Below are 22,868 nucleotides of genomic sequence, written 5' to 3'. Positions count from 1 at the left end.
ATGAAACTGAGGACCTTTCACCAGTTTAGTCCGCTTAGCATTAAGGGGTAGTATGACGGATAAATAGACTGTCCATCAACAGGGAAATCACCTGCTGAGTTTTTTGTTAGCTCCACACTGAAGCCGTGTCCACATGTAGGTGGGTATTTTTGAAAACAGAGGTTCTGCTCTTCCCTAAAAAAAAAAAACAGTCCCATCAACACATGCTTTGTCCACATGAAAATGCAAAAATGTACTTTTACATACTGTAAAGAGCACGTCATGTCAACAGCAGTGGTAGTCCATGAGGATTCATTTGTTCCTATAGACGAGTCCAGCTCACTAATAGACAGGAATGATATGGCATGAAAATTTCCACACCATTTCCCTGCAATGACCAAACCAGGTTTCACCCAGAAGTACAGACGTTCACAGCAGGGTTTGTTCCTTTGTATGTTGCTGACCTCAACAGTGCATTGAGCTGTCAGTGTCCATCAACATAGTAGGAGACCAACTTTGTGTGTGTTAGTATGTCAAAAATAAATATAAGCAGCATTAACACCAGCACAAGTTAGCGTCTGTTGATGCCATGGAAACAAAAGTGGCAAGGTTGCACACCAGAAACATCAAACAGGGAAGAAGTTGGCGAAGTGTGATGTTACAAGCCGATCTCTTAATTTTAACCTTTCACACAAACGCTGTAAGCAGAGTTCATGAAAATCTTCTCCCTGGAGGGAGTTCTCAAAAAGATGCATTTTCAGAGATCCAAAATGCCATTTTCATTTATAGGCCAAAACACACAAAAACACCTCCATAAAAAACAAATTCTGCCTACGTGTGTACAAGTCATTAATCGCAACAGAAACTCCAGAAAGATTTCCCCTGAAGGCTTCTGGAGCTCCTTGTGATCCCATGATTGCTAGTCCAGCTGATGTCTGCTCTATATTGACAGAGTGCTATGAAGTGTGCTGACTCCTTCTCTGACTTCCTCCCAGTTGATTTTGGGGTGAGGTGGGGGTGCGTCTTAGCTTCATTGATCTTCGAGCAACCGCCAGCAAACTGTGGATTGTTATTTGGTGATGTCAAGATTACTGACCTGCAGCATGTTGCACCAGCTATGCGTAAATTCTGCTGTAAGTTATGGTGTAAAGTCCACATTAAACCCTACGTTGAAACTAGTTAAGTTGTAATTTAAGTTGTGTCATTGTTTAGTTGCACCACAGAGACGTAAGGTTGATTTTAACCAGAAGAGATTTACGTCCAAACTAACCAAAATATTGTCGCAGATATGACGTTTTCTCCTACTTTAACCAATCACTGAAAAGCATTTTTTAATCCCGTGTTTGCTACAGATGCTGTTAATCATCAAACAGCATCCAGCGTGGATGAAAAATATGAGAAGGCATTTTGCCTGTGTGAGTATTGTGAAGCCTACAGCCTAAACCTAGAGCCAGTTTATAATAAAAACACTGATATCGAGTGGTGAAATCACTAATAACACGAGATAGTATGACAGTGGACAGCGGAAATTATCTCTGCTCATGGAAAACAACAGTGTTACTGATCATGGAGAATGCAGTGCTGACACCAAATTTCCAGTAAAATCCTCAACTCCTCGTCAACCTCTGGATTATCTCATCTTTTTGAGCTATCACTATGACAGCCGTATTCTACGGAGGACTTTACACCTAGTAGGGGTTAGGTGTAAGATTTAAGTTATAACTTATGCCTACCTTGAAACAATCACAGTTGGTGCAATACCTTGAATGTTAGGAGAGCGTAAACTCCATCATAAGTAAAAACTTAGGTTCAAACTAGGCTACGTTTGAACTTACGCACAGCTGGTGCAACCCATAGCTGGACTTTGCTGATGATGCTGTGTTCCTTGCAGACTTCAGATATCCTTTTGGTGGTTCTTAACTTAACTGAGTAAGAAGGCTGAACCTTTGGGAATGCGTGTCTCCTGACCCAACACAAAGATCCAGGTATTCAGGGACGCCTTGGATGCAGTTCACCTATTTTGGCAGCGTAATCCATTGATCGGCTGACTGCGAGGCTTAGCTCAAACATAGACTTGACCTCACACATGGGACAGTGGGCTCACTGAGCGAGGCAGCATGGTGCTCACAGTATCTGAGCATATGGGCAAAAGTCAAGAGTCATTTGGTCCTTGGTCCTTCCAGTCTTGTTATACTCCTGTGAGGCCTGGACGCTGATGGCCAGACAAACAGGCTAGACACCTTTGTGACGACTTCACTTCGGCGCACTTTTGGGTATCATTGGCAAGATCGTGTGTATAATGCCAGCATGCTCAGGAGAGCAGGAATGGGAAGCTGGATCCAGGAAGGGCAGCTGAACCGGACTTTCGGGGAAACTCATGCGTCATGGAGTGCATGGAGAGGTCCGCTGGGAAGATACCTAGAGACATGGGGCATGGGCCTGGCGCAGGCCTGGAGGATGGCTGTCAGGAGTCCAGACAAGTACAGGGCCAAGGTTGAAGCGGCAAAGTGCCAGACTGGCATATGCTCCCATACCTGCCAGCGTGATGTCTGTTTGTCCCCAGTATACAGCGGGGGGGCTATTTAATAAAGAAAATACTCCTTCAGAGATTCTTCACTGACTCTGCTAAACTGTATAGTTGAGCTTCGAGGTTTGACCTGTGCATCACCAGCTTACCTCTCCTTATTTACTGACAAAACTAGAGGAGACTCCCTCTACCACACCGTTTGGGCTCCAGTTGCAGGATCAGCATATTGGGCAGAGCCAGGTGACTCTGAGGTCTCTAATTTCAGAGTTTCCTCTGGTAGCCCAGCAGAACTTTAGCTATCGTTGATGGCTTTATGTTGGGAATCCTTTACTTACGGGACTGAAGGGGAATTTTTTATTTTAAGGGCAGCTGACAGAACCATTGGTGTGATGGCAGAGCAAATAATCAAAATATTAAAATGACTATTTAGTGCATACTGCCATGGACTGAAATGAATATTTAATTTGTTTGGTCCTTTTTGAACTCACACTGAAGCAAATTTTCAAGTCCTAATATTTCCTGGCCTGAGTGATTACATTCCTGAGCAGTGCATAGGAGTTACTAGCAAAAAATAAATATATGAAGTACTTTTCCAGATGATGCTAGAATCAAACCCAGTACCGCATGATGCCAAGATAGCGTCACTGCTGCTCAGCCAGCCAATCTACTCATTAATTTTCATGTAATAATGTTATTTAAATTTATCAGCATTGTTTAGTGTCATTTAGCATATCTGTTCAAGAATGGCAATCTTTCCCTTCACCTGTTATTAATATAAATCTATCGATGTTATTGCTAACATCACCTGGCTCATACAGCGTCATAATGGTGATTTCTGTGTGAAAAATAGAACACAATGAACCCCTGTGTGGTAGAGATGACAATTCAGCCACTGCTGTGATACGTTTTTTGAGAAAAGGAAGTAATTGTTTTCTTCACTTTTTAATGAAAATATGAATAACAGTATATTACATTAATATTTATCCTTTCATGTTGACATTATATAGAACCTTTACTAAGTCTTAACCGCTGCCTTTTGTGTGATTACTATGCGAAGAGGGGCAGCCTTACCTGCAAGCCTGCGCTGAGGGTATCAGACCCAGTCTTTACGCTTATTAATCTGAGTACACATTTGTGGATCGTGCAGAGTACAAGTGTTGCAAAAGTCCCGTGTGCATGACAGCCAACTGAGAGGCAGATTTCAGTTGTAACTGATGTCTTGTGAGGATTTTGACAATTTGAAGCAAAAAAGAGTGAGTTTTCTGAACCAAAATGAACTAAGTCCACAATTATAAATTGGTCTACATATATTTGCAGATTAGTGCACGCATTTATGGATCTTTGTACAACTTTTCAAATCTTAACATGCATTTGCAGATCTTTACACACATTTGCAGATCTGAACACATATTGGCAGATATGTGCATGCATAGCTGTACAGACATTTGCACACACATTTTCAAATCTACCTACACATTTGCAGATTTGTGCACAGATCTTTGTACGCATTTGCAAATACTTTTGCAACAATAATAGTTCCATAGTTGTGCTGCAGGATCTCACTACATTTCCAGCACAAAGAACAAAGGGCTCTCTTTCTGTCATTTAATCAATCAGAGGTTGGTTTTGACTGTTGCATTATTTAAACTTGTCAGAGTGTCATCTCACATCCTTTTGAAGCCAGCTGGGCCTGGATTTGGAGCACTGCTGTTTAAATGGCAGATGCAGAGAGTTGTGTGAAAGTTTCCGATTTTAGGAGGAAATGGATGAGCTCATGCATGAAGTTAAAGTGCACAAACAAACCATCCATAGGAGCAGCAGGAATCCACTAAAGCCCCCGAAGGGGAAGCCAGCGTGGGAGAAGGTAGTGATGTGTATGTTCTTGTCTTCTTTTTTTGGTCACTGGCCTCACAGACAGCTGTGTTCCAACAATTAATTTAAGACAAGGAGTTGCCTACTTAAAATGTGGTAATCTTAGTGTGAAAATGACTAGTAACTGGCCTTCTTAAGTTTCAGCATGTTACTCTGTGTCTTGCTGTTTACTTGTTAATGCATATTATGTAAGCTTCCTTACTTTCAGGGGAGACAGGGGGCTGATGGACACTCGGTGGAAATTTTTAATCTTACCTGTTTTTGTTCCCAGCCCTCTCAGACCTTATTGCAACATCATATTTTGTGCCAGTAGGTTGGCAAATTTGACTAAATTATATCAAGCATTTAATTTTCACGCAACTTTATGACGTAGGTGAGGATATTCATACAGTACATTTGTGCACAAACAGGGGATTCTTTTAACCTGACACGCCAGATGGATTTGTTTCAAACATCCATCTGGAAAACGTCTCATACACAGCGTTTGGGAGGGCAGAGGCTTTGAAAAAAAACTTGGAGGGTGATTGGATATACAATCTGTCTGTCACATCTGTACGGGCCAATCAGAGCAACAAAACATGTGACGTAGATGCTACCGAGGAGTAAACTCCATACAGAACTGCATAACTTGAACCTTGGCAACTGTAGACATGTCAGTACACGACTTTTGTTGTTTATGAAAAGAAAAAAACTCTAGTTACTCTTCGTTCTTCTTTTAACGAAGAAATGTTGTAAATATCTGATAAAACTGGTGCTTTAGCAGCATCCGTGCTAATCTCTTCCGCCATAACTGCACTGTCCTCTTGTTGCTGCTTGCTTACGTCACAACTCCACCGCGCCATAAAGTACTGCCCCTTGTCGCTGATTGGTTCTGTCACTTTCTCACTGGGACCAAACGGTTCAGACGGGAGCTTTGCAAGATGGATTCACCAGTAAGAAACACGGAAACGGGCGTATCCATCTGCTTTGCAAGGTTAGGATTCTTTTACATTTTCACATAGTTGCAATCTCTGCAGACTGCAGAGGAGAGACGAAGCAAGGGAAACTATAAATGATTTGTCACACAGTTAACAGCATATGTGATAACAGATGAGCCTTACTTCACAGCCTGGCATCAAATTACCTCCAGACTTAGGGGTTAGCTATCTCTACATTCTCAGTGTGGTATCACAGAGCCAATGTACACATTAATTGAGCAGCTCTGGCTTTTGATGATTTATAACAAGTTACGGGATGGCCAGATTCTTTGTCCTTGCCTTCATCTTCAAAGGATTTAATCAAAATAAGTGAAGCATAGCAGCTGGCAGACTGAGCACACATAACTGCACTGCACACTGGATGACTCAAAATTCAAATGCAGCAATCCCCCAAAAACTAGTCTAGCTCTAAAGTTCCCTGAATGAGTCATAACAGCCATGGATTTCCCATATCAGTGACATGCAGATGGATGGAGACCTATTTTGAGACTGATTACAGACTAAGAGAGAGTGAGTTATGGTTGTGAGGCGTTCTGAAATCATAGCTCTGTTTAGACTGCATTATGGGCCACGGTCACCCTAAAAAACTGCTCTGACCTTTCTATTTTATCTTTACACAAAAGGTTGGTATCAGAATGAACAGTTAACATAAAAATAAGCAGATATGACAAATGGATGGAAGGAGTTGTTAGATGACGGATGATATCAGAGTGACTACAACAACAGCATCTGTGGTACACTGTTGAGTGTCGGGATGAAACAGAGCTCTATTAATTTCTCTCTCTCTCTCTTTCTCTCTCTCTCTAGGAGGACGGAGCTGTACCAGAGAGGCTGAATATTCTAGCAGAATATTAATAAATGATGAGGGAAGGCAGTGTTGGGAGGCTCACAACACTTTGGATTGCTCAACTGTTTTTTTTTTTTTATCTCATCTCTCCACCTCTTTACAGTATGTCTTCAGCAGGATTCTCCCAAGATGGTGTTCCTCCTCCTTCTCCATAAAGAATCAAGCTGCCTTCTTTCTCATTTTCTCCCCTTGACTTCTAACCTTGTGCCTCCATCACAATGTTTAAGCTAAAACTTTATGGCAGCTGGTGTCTTGTTAACATATTTACAAATGAGATAACTAACATCAGTGGTGTGAAACAAATTTCAATGACAAAACAGCAGTAAAATTAAAAACATAACATAGTTGTCGATATGTTTTTTCAGATAGTTTGCTGTTTGTTTTGCAGTAATTACAAAGCAATGAAAGTGTGATATTTCTCAGTTTTTCTCTGTAGTGTAAAAATACTAACATAGTGAAGTGATTGAGTTGTCTTGTCTGGAGTTTGTGTCTAAGCTCAGAAGTAAAACAGAGGAGTTCTGTTTTTGCTTTCAACACTGAAAAAAAAGTTTCTATGTTCCAATGTGCCATGTATAAAAAGCAATCTCAATCTAAATTTTGATCAATCTAGAAACAAGCAAAAAGGTGGAGCTGAGGCGGACTTTAAGTCTCCCTGTAAAGAGCAACAACGTACCCACTTGTCAGTCATTTTAGCCTTGTCAAAATCAGTTCAGATATTTTGCATGACTCTTTGCCAGACCACACCGTTTTTGACCCTGGTTGCAAAAAGAGAGATTAAGCAGTAAAAATGGGCATGAAACATTTGACCTAATTGGGATTCCTAAGCAGCATGCCTGGTTGTCTGTCTATACCCCAACAGGATTAGCGGTATAGAAAGTGGATAGATTGATGGGATTTCTTAGCTTTTAAAGCCAGATTCAAGCAAACACACAAAGAACAACCATTTTTTGCCCAAAATCCAGCAAATAACAACCACAGACTCTTACTTTGAAGATCTAGATGGAAGTAGCGCGTTAATCGTTGATTTAACTTAGCTTTGGCTGCTGAACCACTTTATGCAGATAGTGTAAAGCAGCTTCATTAACCTTGTTTAATGCTGGAGCTTGGATCTTTAACTCATCATGGACTTAAAAAAAGTCATAAGTTAAAACACACATTTAAACAGTTGTTTAAGCCACCTAACTGAGACCAGTCAAAGCGGCACACAGCTTGGGTTAAAGCCCCAGGCAGGCTGACAGAGACGGCACACTGACTTTGTTAACCGTGCTTTGTTACAACGGCAAGAGCAGGTGACGTTCGGTTAGTTACTCACTAGTCTCCTTCTTGCTAGGCAGATTTACACATGCGCCACATTCCTTCCATTTCTTAATGATGGATTTAACTTACCTCTGGGGGATGTTCAGTGCCTTGGAGTGGTTTTTTTGTATTCATCTGCCGACTTAAACTTTTTCTTAACCTTTTTTCTGAGTTGCTTTAAGTGTTCTTTTGTCTTCACGGTGTAATTCTAGCCGGGAATACTGATTAACCAGTGACTGGACTTCCAGACACAGGTACCTTCATACTACCATCAACTGAGACACATTCCCTGCACTCAGGTGATCCCCATTTCACAAATTGTGAGACTAATATGTATGTCACTTACTTTACCTTCTATATTCTTATTTAATTGACATTACTTTGAAAAAGTCAGTTTTCACTTTGACATTAAAGAGTTGTTTTTTTGTTTTGTAATTTTCCTTGTCTAAAAAAGCCAGATTATATTGACCATGACTGATTTTTAAAATCAATAAAAGGGTAAAACATGCAAGGGGGTGAATACTTTTTATAGGCACTGTATCTCACCCTTTTAGTCCATATTCTTTCTCATCATTTCCTCCTTCACTGTTTTTCTCATTATTTCACTCCTTTTACTGACTGTCCTCTGAGCGCCACAACTCAGAGGACAGCCAGGAAAGCTGAGGACCTCCCCAAGACTCAGAGGTGGCATGTCTGCCTGATCAATGTCCATCAACAGGTCAGTGGTCATCCTATAACTGCTGTCATCCTTTCGTCCGGTCTAAACTTCCTCTACAGTTTCAAGGAGCTTTTCTTTTCTGTTTTGATGTGGCACTTTCAAAAATACCTCCCACACTCTGCAGCACAACATTATATTGTTATAAGCTGCCAAGGCACAGTGCGGCTAACTTACTAGTATCTGTAGGTAGGCAGAGCAGCTCCACTGATTGCTCCAGGCGATGACCTAAAAAAACAAAAGGAGAGAGAGCGTCAAACTGAGCATCAAACTGACAACCCACATGAAAGACACACAGTTCAGTATGAAGATTGAACTTTGATTGCTCTCCACTGCCTGAATATGCAGCAGGTACAAAGGGCCATGATGAGAATGAGCACCTGAGCACCAATGCTGTGACCCAATTAAAAGTTAAAATGTCTAATCCCACTGAGATATGTTTATTAAGAGAAATAAACTTTAATATATTAAAAAATGGATGTTACAGCAGGATCATAGTAGTGAGAGAATGTGTGTAGAAGAAAGGATGCCTGCAGGAAAAAACTAACACTGGGGCATGTTTGAATTTTACTATTGAAGAGGATTTTATTATAAAGGTCTAAGCAGCTCCACAACCAGAAGAAAAACAGGCTTTCCAAATCCTTTAAAATCTTTGATGCAACAATTAAACAACAAGTAAAAACAATATTTTTTTTTTGCAGAGTCAATATGAAAAAAACTTGTGAGATATTACACATCATCAGGGATCATAATAATAGTAAATTTGGGGTAAGAATGTGCCTGGGCTAAATTTATTTTGTTGCATTAATTGCACTTTATGCTTTAAATGTACAAGACAAATAAGCTTAGTCTAAGTGAAATGCACTTACAATTTGCAAATATTAAACATACAAGACAAATGGGGATGCCCAATATTATCAGCATGATATTGTATCGGCATACACTGTAGTAGCATAAGTACATTGTCGGATATGCTGATATTTACAGCAGATATTCTGGCTATAAAAATATTAGCTGTTAATTCTGGCTGCATGAACAAGTAGTGGAATAAATTAGTGGAGTTTTAGGCTGGAGCAACAGACCTATGTCAGCTGAAGTTGTTCTTTATTCATCATCATTCCTTACAAAGTCTGCTGTGAAGACTGAAATTTCTTCATTTGTTCATTCTCAAAGTTTTAAGTCTGAACTACATTTAAAAATCCATATTTGTATCTGAGAAAATTAATTTGGAAATATTATCATATTGAATATTAGCAAAAATCTAACATCATGCATCCCTAAAAACAAATACATTGCATGCTATCAAAGGCTGAGAAAACATCTATCTGCTAGAATAATAAGCAGGAAATTAACAAAGAGCTGAGGTTACATGAATTTGACAGGATTTATCATTATTTTTTCATGACAGGGATTTCATGACTTCTATTGGTTGAGACAGAGGTTTGACTACAGCAGAGTGACTGGACCATGGCAAGATTTCAGGGCAGAAGTTAGAGCAACAGCAACTTTAGCTGAGCAATATTCTTCTAAACCCTTACAACATTTCTTCACCATCTGCCGCTAAGCCAGGGCCACATGTCACACCCTATCCTCCCGTCCTAAGCCCCCCTGTGACAGACCTCAAGTTGCTGTCCCTTCACAGCGGTGGGAACAGATAACGTGTATCACACCAGCAGCATACACACCATTGGTAGTATGATGGCTCTTTTACACAGCCAGTGGGCTGAAGTGGTGAAAACAGGAGGGAGTCGAAATGGCAGGTGTAAGATGCCAAATGCAATGCTTAAAAAAGTTGCACAAGAATATGAAAATAAAAGCTTAGTAATAAGTCAATAGGCTTATTAAGCAAACATCAAATGCATTTATACCAGGAACTCTACTAGGGATGCATGATATTAATGGCATGATATCAGTATTAGCAGATACAGTCATGGACGAAAGTATTGGCACCCCTGGAATTTTTCTAGAAAATACTCTATTTCTCCCAAAACTGTTGCAATTACAAATGTTTTTGGTATACATGTGTTTATCTCCTTCATGTGCATTGGAACAACAAAAAAATCTGAAGAAAAAAAAGACAAAATTGACAGAATTTTACACAAAACTCAAAAAATGGGCTGGACAAAATTGTTGGCACCCTCAACCTAATATTTGGTTGCACACCCTTGGAAGAAAATAACTGAAACCAATCGCTTCCTATAACCATCAACAAGCTTCTTACACCTCTCAACTGGATTTTTTGGACCACTCTTCTTTTGCAAACTGCTCCAGGTCTCTCAGATTTGAAGAGTGCTTCTTGCAACAGCAATTTTAAGATCTCTCTATAGGTGTTCAATGGTATTTAGATCTGGACTTTTTTCTGGCCCCTTCAGAACTCTTCAGCGCTTTGTCTTCAACCATTTCTTGGTGCTTTTTGAGGTATGTTTTGGGTCATTGTCCTGCTGGAACACCCATGACCTCTGATGCAAATCTAGCTTTCTGACACTAGGCCCTACAATGCAGCCCAAAAGTTTTTGATAGTCTCCAGATTTCATGATTCCTTGCACACAGTCAAGGCACCCAGTGCCAGAGGCAGCAAAACAACCCCAAAACATCCTTGAACCTCCACCATGTTTGACTGTAGGTACTGTGTTCTTTTCTTTGTAGGTCTCATTCTGTTTTCTGTAAACAGTGGAATGACGTGCTTTTCCAAAAAGCTCTACCTTAGTCTGTCCACAAAATGTTCTCCCAGAAGGATTGAGGCTTACTCAGGTACATTTTTGCAGACTCCAGTCTGGCTTTTTTATGTCTCTTTGTCAGCAGTGGGGTTCTCCTCGGTCTTCTGCCATAGTGCTTCATCTCATTCAGATTACAACGTATGGTCCGAGCCAACACTTTTGCACACTGAGTCTGCAGGACAGCCTGAATTTGTGTGGAAGTTGACTGAGGATGTTTATCCACCAATCCAACTATCCTGCTTGCATTCATTTGTCAATATTTCTTCCGTCCACGTCCAGGGAGATTAGTCACAGTTCCATGGGTTATAAACTTCTTGATTATATTACACACAGTGGACAAAGGAATTTCAGGATCTCTGGAGATGGTCTTGAAAATATGAGATTGTTCATATTTTTCTACAATTTGCTTCCTAAGTCCTCAGACAATTCTGGGCTCTTCTTTCTCTTCTCCATGCTTGGTGTGACACACACAGGCACATAACACAAAGGCTGAGTCAACTTTAATACATTCTAACTGGCTTCAGGTGTGATTTCTAGATTGCCAGCACCTGTTACTGCCACAGGTGAGTTTAAATGAGCATCACATGCTTGAAATAAAATGATTTACCCACAATTTTAAAAGGGTGACAATCATTTTGTCCAGCCCATTTTTGAGTTCTGTGTAAAATTGTGTCAACTTTGTAGTTTTTCTTCAGATTTTTTTTGTTGTTCCAATGCACATAAAGGCAATAAACACATGTATACCAAAAACATTTGTAATTGCAACAGTTTCTGGGAGAAATGGTGTATTTTCTGGAAAAATTCAAAAATTCCAGGGGTGCCAATACTTTCGTCCATGACTGTATTAGCTTAAAAAATATAATAAGCAGTTGATATTTACAACAGGTATATTGACTATAAATATTGGTGTACATTAGATGTAAATATGGGCCATATGCATGAATATATTTCTGGAGTGTTGGGCAGGACCAGCATCAGCTGAGGCCTTTCTCTGTTCATCCTCACTCATTAAACATCAAATGCATTTAAAGAACTGAAGCTTTGTGTCTGAACTACATTTTTACATAGATATTAATATTGATATCTGCTCAAATGAATCTATAGATATTGGCATTGATTTTAATTATCAGAAAAAAATCAATATCTTGTATATCTACATTCCACCTAATTAATAAATTAATTAAATAAACTATCAGTGCAAAATATTTTATGAACTATTATTAAATAAATAATTTATTTGTCATTGAAACTGATAATAAAAACATTAAAAACCTAATTTTCTACACTTAAAATTTCACTCTGTGACAAGTGTATTAACAGAACTGTGTACCTGTCATGATTTACACCTTCACACAAATACACAAAAATATCTCTCGCCACTTGGAATGCTGTAATTTCTGGTCCAAATGGCAGCTATTAAAAAACTGCTTCAAAATTTTGACTTAACATAGAACTTAAAATATGGTGCAGTGCATGATGTTTACTCCTTTGCAGAGGTGTTTATCTTGCCAAGTGTTGGAGAAGGGGAATAAAGAAAAGAGGTAAACTGTCTTTTGAGCAGTGAGTGATCAGCAATAGCTGCCAAAGGAATACAAAGTTAGGTTGAGAGGAAAGGAAAAGGGTAGAGATGTCTGAGCATAATGCAAAGAGAAAAGCAGAGCAGACAAATGTAGTGATGAAAACAGCAACTCTGGTGCTTGCTCCTCAAGTTACCCAGCATTAAATAATCAAAGATATGTTTATATCTTATAGAAATGTAATATTATTAACCAATGTTGTTGGAGAAGACTAAATCTCATATTTCAGATGGGAGGTGAGTCTCAAACACAGTGTGAAAAGATTTCTGTACCCCATGCTTGATTAGTATGAAAAATGCCATGTTCATGTGTTACGAGAAAACTATAACACACAAATATTTTTAAATGAGTTACAATGGCAGTATTTTTCCCATCTAACCACCACTGCACCCACCACGGCTCCCCTCTTCCTCCTGAATAAAGCCCTGAGGCTTGAATTGGTCCCACAGGTCCGTCTCACACTGCAGCACACTGCAGCTACAGTGTTTGAGACAAAACACTCAGCACATCACAATTACGACCTGCCCAAAGAAAAAAAGGAAAATACTCAAATCTGCTGCAATCTAGGCTTCTTGGGCGACTGTTCTGGCCTCAATTCTAACACTATTATACTTTTATGGAGTAAAAATTGTAAATTCACATTTGTTTTATATTTTCTGTGTTAACCTAAACGTGGTACATCATTCACTATTTTTATTCATAGCTGCAAACAGCTTCCTTTTTTTGTCTGCGACTTCAGTGCTGACTAATCACAGTATTCAAGAGTTGTTTAACAATGTGCCACAACCACAGATCCCAGAAAATAAAAGGACAATGATATTGAATCGAAAAAATATGACACCGAAATTTAACAGAAGGAAATAAACATGTGTGGTTCTTCTATAAAATCACGCACCCTGTAATTAGACAAAAAAAGAGCTTTAAACAAAATAGTATGCTTGCTCAGCATGATCACTGCATGTGGCATTAATTTCCTTTACTCATGAAATGTGTTATTCTATGGCACTATTATCATGGAAAGGATGCAAAGATCATGCTCACAGCAAATGTTTGATCATTCTTGAGTTTTAGGGTAGGAAACTGTGGAAAATCCTCATCTGTCATGACATTACATAAGGATGATTGTTCTGATATGTTCTAAAGCTATTAACATGTCTCTAATGCCCTACAACAAAGGCTGAACATGAAGCAGAAGAGGCATTTCGATGGGATTCATTTGCAGACATCAGTACCGACATACATGTTTGAGCACAAACACAGATACACAACACACTTGTATGCACACCTACACGCCTCCTGCAGGAAATCTATGAGCATTGATCTCCTTCCTTGCACCCTCCACTGTCATGACAGGCAAAGGCTTACAGTACCCTGTTCGCTCTAAAACCCTGCATAAGCTGTTCTCTGGCATTTTACACCCTGTCAACATTTTTACAAGGTTGCTCACTGCCATGCTGCCTTGACCTCCTGTCCCAGAGCAATAACTAAGCTCCCTTTTCTGAATTACAGACCTAAGGCACCCAGAGCTGGAATGGAGGATGAAATGAGATGGCACGAAGACTTGGCAGAGATAAACAAGCTGCTGGTTCTAAACAGTCCAGATGGGTTGTCCTTACCTGCAGGTTTACTCTTGGTGATGTTTAGCTTTTAGTGTTAAAGGAAAACAAAACACATCCAAAGAAAGATGGCAATCACTCCAATTATCCAGTTTAAGCTTTATCCAAGAACACTGTGCAGTGTTTTTAAGCAATGTGTCAAAATCACACTGTGGTATTTTTAAGTTCCTTTTTCTCTTCGGTTTAAACCCACTTCTATTAATTCTCTCATTAGTATTCCTTGACTCGCCTCCACTCACCTGAGGCGAAGAGGTCAGCACAGACTGTTCTAGTTTCAGCATGTAGCATCAAATCAACTGATGGTTTCTGAGCGTACTGCTGAGTCGTGGAACCTTTATTCTGACCTTTGAAATGGCTCCTCAACCCTTGAATAACAAGGTACGAGAAGGGCTTTGATGCCGAGCCAGTGCAATTAGTTAAATACTGTGTACCATTTCCACTGTGGTCTGTTTGTGTATCCAGACAGTGCTTAACAAAATCATTAACCCAAAACTTAAACGCACAGTATGTAAAATTCCACCACCAGGGGGCTCTCAACCAAAACAATAACACAATATGAAGAGTACATTCTTCCAACTGTGCCCTCAGTGTTTTACTGAACTGTTCGGATAAAAAGTATCTTATAAGGTGAATTTACTAATTTACTAATTTTGTAGGCAAACCCGGATGTTAGCGCAGCATGGGTTCCCTCAGCATCAGGCCTATGGGATTTTTCAATAGGTGTTTGGATTATTACTGAAAATAAGATCTGTGTTCAATAAAAGTTTTTGAAACTTACACATTTTGTTCATAAAGATAATATTCATAAATTGATCATATATACATCATATCTGGTTCGTTAATCTAACTGGCGAAAGTAAAAAGCTAACGTTATGCTATATTGAACTACAATGCAGTCAACTGAATTTAATGTCATCACCCGCGGAAACAAGTTAGCAGCAGGCTCACTTGCCGCGCTTCGGATGATGACATATAGTCTTCCCGACAAACGCTGTAGTCCTTGTTAGCTGTCTTTTAGATACCGCCTTTAACAAGACGTGAAAAGATAAAAAATACAAAGGTGGGGCACATTTCAGATGTATTTCATGTTGTAGGATGAAACGTTAAACTCTCTTGAACTTGTGTTCATCACAGACCTTACATCAGTCATTCGACCAACAAGCACCACCAGGCAGGTCTTTTCCTGGAATCCACAAAGGGAGAGAAAACAAGGCCAGCCAGAAAACTAGCCACCAGGGGGTCATGGGCCTAAGTAATGAAGTTACTCTCTTTCGCTTGCACTCAATTACAATAGCAGTCATGTCATCATTGCAAATAAATGCTCTGCAATCACACTTAATGGGCCATAAACATACCTGGGCGACTCACCAGAGTATCATCGACAGTGACGTGATTAAGTATTTGCCCCCTTTCTGATTCCTGATTTCCTGCATATTTATCACACTTCAGTGTTTCGGATCATCAAACCAATTTTAATATCTCACAAAGATAACCCAAGTAATTGCAAAATGCAGTTTCTAAATGATGATTTTATTTCTTAAGGGGGAAAAAAATCCAAACCTATCTGGCCCTGTGTGAAAAAGTAATTGCCCCCTGAACCTAATAATTGGTTGGGCCACCATTGGCAGCAATATCTGAAATCAAGCATTTGTGATAACTGGTGATGAGTCGTTTGCATCGCTGTGGAGGAATTCTGACCCACTCTTCTTCGCAGAATTGTTTTAACTCAGCCATATTGGAGGATTTTCCAGCATGAACTGCCTGTTTAAGGCCGTACCACAGCATCTCAATTGGATTTAAGTCTGGACTATAACTCACTCAAGAACCTAGTTGTTTTTTTTTTTAACCATTCAGCGGTGGACTTGCTGGTAACAAGTCCACCCCTGAATGGGTGGACAATTTGGGTCGTTGTCCTGCAGCATAACCTAAGAGCGCTTAAGCTTGAGGGCACGAACTGATGGCCAGATGTTGGCCTTCAGGATTTTCTGGTAGACAGCAGAATTCATTGTTCCATCAACCACAGCAAGTGGCCCAGGTCCTGAAGCAGCAAAGTAGCCCCAGACCATCACACTGCTACCACCATGTTTGACTGTTGACATGATTTTCTTTTTATCAAATGCTGTTATTTTTACTCCAGATGTAATGGGCCTCACACCCTCCAAAAAGTTTAACTTTTGTCTTGTTAGTCCACAGAATATTTCTCCAAAAGTCTTGGGGATCATCAAGATGTTTTTTTGCAAATGTGAGACGAGCCTTTGTGTTCCTTTTTGTCAGCGGTGGTTTTGGCCTTGGAACTCTCCCATGGGTGCCATTTTTGCCCAGTGTCTTTCTAATGGTTGAGTCATGAACTCTGATCTTAACTGAGGCCAATGAGGCCTGCAGTTCTTTGGATGTCATTCTGGATTCTCTTGTGACCTTCTGGATGAGTCGTTGTTGCACTCTTGGAGTAATTTTGGTTGGTCAACCACTCCTGGGACTGTCACCACTGTTCCAAGTTTTCTCCATTTGTGGATAATGGCTCTGACCATGGTTCACTGGAGTCCCAAAGCCTTGGAAATGGCTTTTTAACCTTTTCCAGACTGATAGATTTCAATCACTTTTTTCTCATATGTTCTTGAATTTCTTTGGATCGTGGCATGATGTGTTTCTTTTAGAGATCTTGTAGCCTACTTTACACTTTGCCTGACAGCTTCTATTTAAGTTTATTCTTGATCCAACAAAACTGTCGGTAATCAGACCTGGGTGTGGCCAGTGAAACTGAACTAAGCATTCCAAGAACTGTGGTTAATCACAGTTAACTCATGATTTAAAAGGGGGGGGGGTGTTACTTTTCCACATAGTGTCAGATAGGTTTGTATTTTTTTTCCCCTTAACAAATAAAATCATCATTTAGAAACTGCATTTTGCATTTACTTGGGTTCTCTTTGTGAGTTATTAAAATTGGTTTGGTGATCCAAAACATTAAAGTGTGATAAACATGCAAAAAAAAAAAAAAAAAAAAAAATCAGGAATCAGAAAGGGGGCAAATACTGTCTCCCGGCACTGCGTGTATGGAAACACTGCCTAATAAAGTTGGCTGTGGGGGAAAAAATGAAAGTATTGTTACATCATCCTTCAAATCCAGAGACCATAAAACAGAACAGACCCAGAAATAGACAGTATATCCTCTAAAGCGGCTTTCTGACAGTGCTTAGTGTAACATGATCTTCCCTGCTCCAACATTGTAACCCATGAGGTGGGTGAATAACAGCAATAGGAGGATGGCCTACATACAACACAGCAGAACAAAGCAGAAATTTTAGGATGGAGCTGTGAAGGCACCTGCTGTGTTTGGTCTTTGATATTTTACCTGTAGGTTCTGAGGTGTCACTATTTTTGGCAGCCTTCACTACAACACACAATAACAGACATCACAGAGAAATGACTGTATGTCAGTCACTGCCTGATATGCAGTCCCCTCAATCAACCTCACCAACCTTTCTCTTAAAGGTTAATGTGCTGTCCAAAGCACTGATAGTTGAGGTTACATCAAATCAAACCAAAATTATAGGGGTGAAAAAGTAAAAAAAACACATCTGAAAAAAGCAGTAACAAGAACCAGCATTCACTTTCAGCTTTTGTGTTAAAGTTTGAAGTACATCTTAAAAGAAACTAAACTCGACTGTAACTAAAACTCATAACCTATACATGTAAAATGGGACGCTGCAGTAGTAACACAATCTGAAGTCAATCTTAAAATCGTAAGGATATTTTTTTCAGTGTAATAATTAAAGATCTTTTAAAGCTATAAACCAAAATAAACAACAATATTACAAGACCAGCTACAACATTACATATTGTTTTACATTATTTTAAAAATTACTTTTCAAATGACAATGTTTTGTGAGTTTTCTGGGACTGAGCCTAGGTAATACCTTAAATTATTTATTAACTAGAAAAGCACTCAGAGAGCGAAGACCTCCGCCATTATCCCTATCTCCCAATAGTGAAGAATCCTTTAAAAACATTCCTGGATCCAGTCGATGATCCGGATCACTCCCAAAATCTAATTCGCCAATTAAACCCTCCCCAGTGGGGTGGGGACACAGTGAGGCAAAGCACTGGCTTCACTACATGTGGAAGTCATGGCAGAGGGTGAATATTCCTCCCAGCATTGTGAGTATTCTTGCTACAATTCGCTGTCTTTCTCTTTGTTACCCTCCGACTCGTCTCCTCGACTGGGTGTGCGTCTTTCAAACTCTATAAACTCCAAAACGTTGAATAAGTTACTTATGTCTGCAATCTCCTGGTGTAAAGTGGTAACAGCGCAGACCTCCGCCATTAGCCCTATCACCCAATAGCACAGATTCCTTTAAAAAATTCCTGGATCCAGATGGTGATCCAGATCAGTCCCAAAATCTAAACAGTTCTTTCTTACGCCATTTCTGACATTTCCTGAAAATGTCATGAAAATCCGTCCATGACTTTTTGACTTAAAAACTACAAACAAATGAACAAACAAACCCACCCGATCACATAACCTCCGTGGCGGAGAATAAATAAAGTCAGAATATGGCTCCTACATGCTACTAAAAATTGTATTTAAGACTTAAAGTAATAACACTTTTTGAATACCATTGAAGGGTCAGAATTGAAAGGCATATTATATTACTCAGTATACTGGACCAAAGCTGAATTTAGGGATTTAATGTACTTATAAAATGTGAAATGGTATAGCGCAGAGAATTTGTGGGGTCATAAATACTGAAATTTGATGGTTTCTGGCACATTTAATGCAGAATAATGCCTTTGGTGAGGAAAACCTGTCAAAATAAGTCTGAACTGCATGGATTTTAAGTGGGCACCCTGGTAGCCAAGATATTAGAGAACTGGACTAAAGTTTCACAACAGTACAAAGGGTATTTGATCACAGTTAACCAGATCAAATCAGAGAGGGAGCTGGGGGTTCTCCACCAGGAAATGCAGAACATCCAACACTAAACTCCCTGAATTCTGGAGAATTTATGCAAGAATTTGCTGAGGAAGAGGACTAAAATAAAGTGCTGGGTTAAAATCTGACTTTTTAAGACTTTGAAGCCTTAAATATTACATTTGCAGTTGTAGACTATTGGAACCCTGCAGACTGTAGGAACCCTGCAAAAATAACTCTGGCATGATCAAGATGTTGTCTGATACAATCTCTAAGTGGAACTGTATTGTTAGGGGCTTTTTTGCCTTTATTGTAAAGATAGGGCAGTGGATAGAGTCAGAAGCAGGTTTGAGAGTGTGGTTGAGCCCCTGACTGGACTTGAACCTAGGCCACCAGAGTGCATGGTGCATGACTTTACTGCTAGGCTGTCTGTGCCCCTGCTCCTTAATCTCTCAAAAATAACAATTTTTGAGAAGATTGCTGGTAAGACTAGCATACAAATGACTGCCTAAATAAGTTCTTAAACAGAAGCATAAAAACAATTCTTGTCCCTTTTTTGCCCTTTCCTTTCCAAGTACATCTCCAAGCAAGTCTCACACCATATATAAAACAACCATCTGGTGTCTCCCCATTAACTTTATCACACAAATGATGAACAATCATCAGCACTGTCAATCAACAAACTTCTCTGGCTGTAGCAATAATGAATCAGAAGGTGCTACCACAAAGCAATTGTGGATTCAGCCTGAATCACATTTGCCATGTTTCAATAACAACAGTCCACAGCGTTTTATATGGAAATACATTTACCTCTGCATCTATGGATGATATTGTTACTTTGAATTGTAGCACTCTCTCATGATAGAGAAAAGAAATTTACCAGATGTGAATCTGTCTGCACAGCCCAACGACAGCAGCAGGTGAGACTCTCTGCACATCTATATGCTAATATCATGCTGCTCCTCAAACAAATGTGCCTGCTAATGAGTTAGTTTGGTGAATGCATCTTGAGTATAGGTAAGGACATAAGTGCATACCTGAGGAGAGGAGCTATCCTATGACTCACAAAGCAGAGGAAGGGCAGGTAAAATGGATACATTTAGGCCATGCCTACACACATTAGTACCACACAAATTATAATACAAACACAAACACACGACCTTTTATAACTCTAACCGTACACTAAGATGAGGTCTTCTAACTCATGCTAACTTACTGTTTAAATTTGCAAGGAAATACTCAGAACTGTAAGTTAATGATGAACTGATTAAAAGGGCTGGTTAAAATCTTATGAAATCTTTTGGAAGGAAATTGCAAAATATAACCTTGCAAAGCAGATGGATATGCCTGTTTCCTTGTTTTTCACTGGTGAATCCATTTTGCAAAGCTCTAATCTGAACCGTTTGGGCCCGGTTAGAAAGTCACAGGACCAATCATTGGCGAGGGGCAGTGCTTTCAGGCGCAGCAGAGTCAGCAGCAAGTGCTGGTGCAGTTATGGAGGAAGACATTAGCTGGATGCTGCTAAAGCGCCAGTTTTATCAGAACTTGACAACATTTCTTTGTTAAAAAAACAAAGAACAGCAGTGAGTTGTTTTCTTTTCAAAAACGACAAAACTCGAGTACTTACATATCTATAGTCACCATGTTATGCGTTATTCCTCAGAAGCTGCGCATGCGCAATTCGATAGCAGCAACATCACATGTTTTGTTGCTCTGATTAGCCCGTAGAGATGTGACAGACAGAACGTTCATCCAATCTCACTCAGAGTTTTTTTTCAAAGCCTCTGCCTTTTCTCAAATGTTTCCTATCGAAGCTTTCTCAGATGGATGTGTGAAACACATCCATCTGGTGTGTCAGGTTAGGGGTATTATACTTTTCCGATTTTTAAAACACAAATGTATAGTCACAATGTTGGGTAACCAAACTTCACGTATGAAAATTTTCAAACCTTAAGATGAACGTATGTGGCAGTAATCTTGGAATTAGAGTGTAAACTGATGAAAACAGTTCGTTGGGAATCTCTCAGAGATCTTTCCGAGATGAGATTTCGATGGAGCGAACTGATGAGGTCGCAATAGGTTAAAAATACATGTAGCATGTAATGCACATGTAACCCAAAGACATTACTGTAAGTTTTCATTAATGTATGGCTGTATTTGGAAAAAAAAACAATACATCCTTCATTTCTGATTAAAATCAAATGTTTTGTCAGTTTTTAAAAAAATAGCCTACTAATATTTAAAAAATGTATTTGTTGTAAAGGATGAAACTGGTGTTTTTTTTACAGTGGAAACATGTAGGCCTAATTAAATATTGGTATCGGCTAAAATGAGTTTTAAAATATCGGCAAAAATCCAATACATGCATCCCTACTGATGATAACTAAGGTTGAGAGGAAAGGTGTGCTTTAGTGGATAACAGATGGACCTGCTCCAAAACATACATAAAATCAGTAAGAGACTGTTTATGCATAAGATTTTTTCATATGTATGAACATTTTACCTTGTGAATAACATTGGCCACACATAAACAATGAGCTAATGTTAGTTACACATACCAGGATCTAGACTTTGAATCAGAGGGGAGTATAAAAGGGTATCAATTTAACTGGCCACTAAGTTTTGATTTCCTAAATACTATTTAACTACAACCAGTGTCATTGTCACAGAAATTGTATCCCTTTATCCCCCTTTAATGAAGAATAAAGTAGAAGCCCTTTAAACTTTCAGGGAAATAAAAATATATAGCTCATGGTTGGGAAAAGTTAATAAAAATTTGATGAAAACAGCATAATTGGTATATTTATCAGACGTTTAATTATGCTAAGAAAGACCAGAGAGGACACACTTGTGAAGGGAAAGCCGACCGATGTCATTCAAACAGATCCAGTTAGCGACTGTTTCAATGCTTCGCTCTCTCTGTCTCTCTTGGTGTGTCGCCTCAGAGCGATTCTTTAGTGCCACCCATGATTAATGCAGCTCTGAATGGGTTTCTCTTTCACCAAGCGCAGTGGAAAAGGGTTTCTTTCGTTCTTTTTTTCCTCTCTTTTTTATCCACTTTGCTTTCCTCCCACTGTGACCTGATTTAGTCACTGAGTGCGAAACTGATTTGGGCTCATTTACATGTTAAAGCCATAAAGAGAGGTAAACGCATCACCTCATTGATTTATGGGGACACCATGGAACAAATCATTGGGGGTTTAAATTATAATACTTTTTTCCATGAAGCTAACAAGAGAAAAGCATAGTAGAATACACCTTTCATGTTCTACCACAAAGTACCATGCCATATTTTATATAAGCACACAACAAACAGTAACAATGTGATATTGCGCAAAATCTGAAAAGATGTATTGCTTATTCTTCCTTTAACTTACATACCTGTACATCTTTAACTTCCTCTGTGTCTCAGTTGCTTTGCTAAGCCAAGATCATCTTTCTTGATTTTTTTATTGTATTTGATCACAGGAATATTGAATATTCTTGTGATCAGGATGAAATCAAACAAATTATTTCTTCGAGAGAGTTTAAAACAACTGAAAACTATGAAGGGAAATTAAAGATATGAAGGCATTTTGGTTTAAATATCAATGCAGATTAGGGCTGAAACGATTCCTTGAATTATCTGAGTGATTTAAAAAAATCCTTGAGGCAAACTATCTGCCTCGAGGCTTCGCTTAAATCAGTCATGTATCCATATACGCCCATGCTGTAAGCTTGGACATCGTGCTGTGTGTTGCAAGACGTGCTGTGTTTCGCACGGACGGCTATTCGTGTGGCACAATGCCATTGTTTTGGCTGTCAATATAACGTAACATGCATGATGTGAGGCATGA

The 22,868-nt window shown here is 39.3% G+C and overlaps 1 protein-coding gene across 1 annotated transcript in view; it reads right to left on the bottom strand.

Moving 5' to 3' along the window:
• The window catches only part of apba2b (amyloid beta (A4) precursor protein-binding, family A, member 2b), a 92,029-nt gene that overhangs the window by 61,497 nt on the left and 7,664 nt on the right, over positions 1–22,868 (bottom strand). Inside the window, exon 2 of the mRNA XM_041779506.1 lies at positions 8,391–8,441. The gene's annotated coding sequence lies outside the window, so the exon portion shown is untranslated. The remainder of the gene's footprint in view (positions 1–8,390; positions 8,442–22,868) is intronic.

Source organism: Cheilinus undulatus, linkage group 1 (assembly GCF_018320785.1).
Source record: "Cheilinus undulatus linkage group 1, ASM1832078v1, whole genome shotgun sequence".
NCBI classification, from domain to species: Eukaryota; Metazoa; Chordata; class Actinopteri; order Labriformes; family Labridae; genus Cheilinus; species Cheilinus undulatus.
Note: the sequence above shows the minus strand (reverse complement) of the source record. Positions and strands in the feature narration are given on the sequence as shown.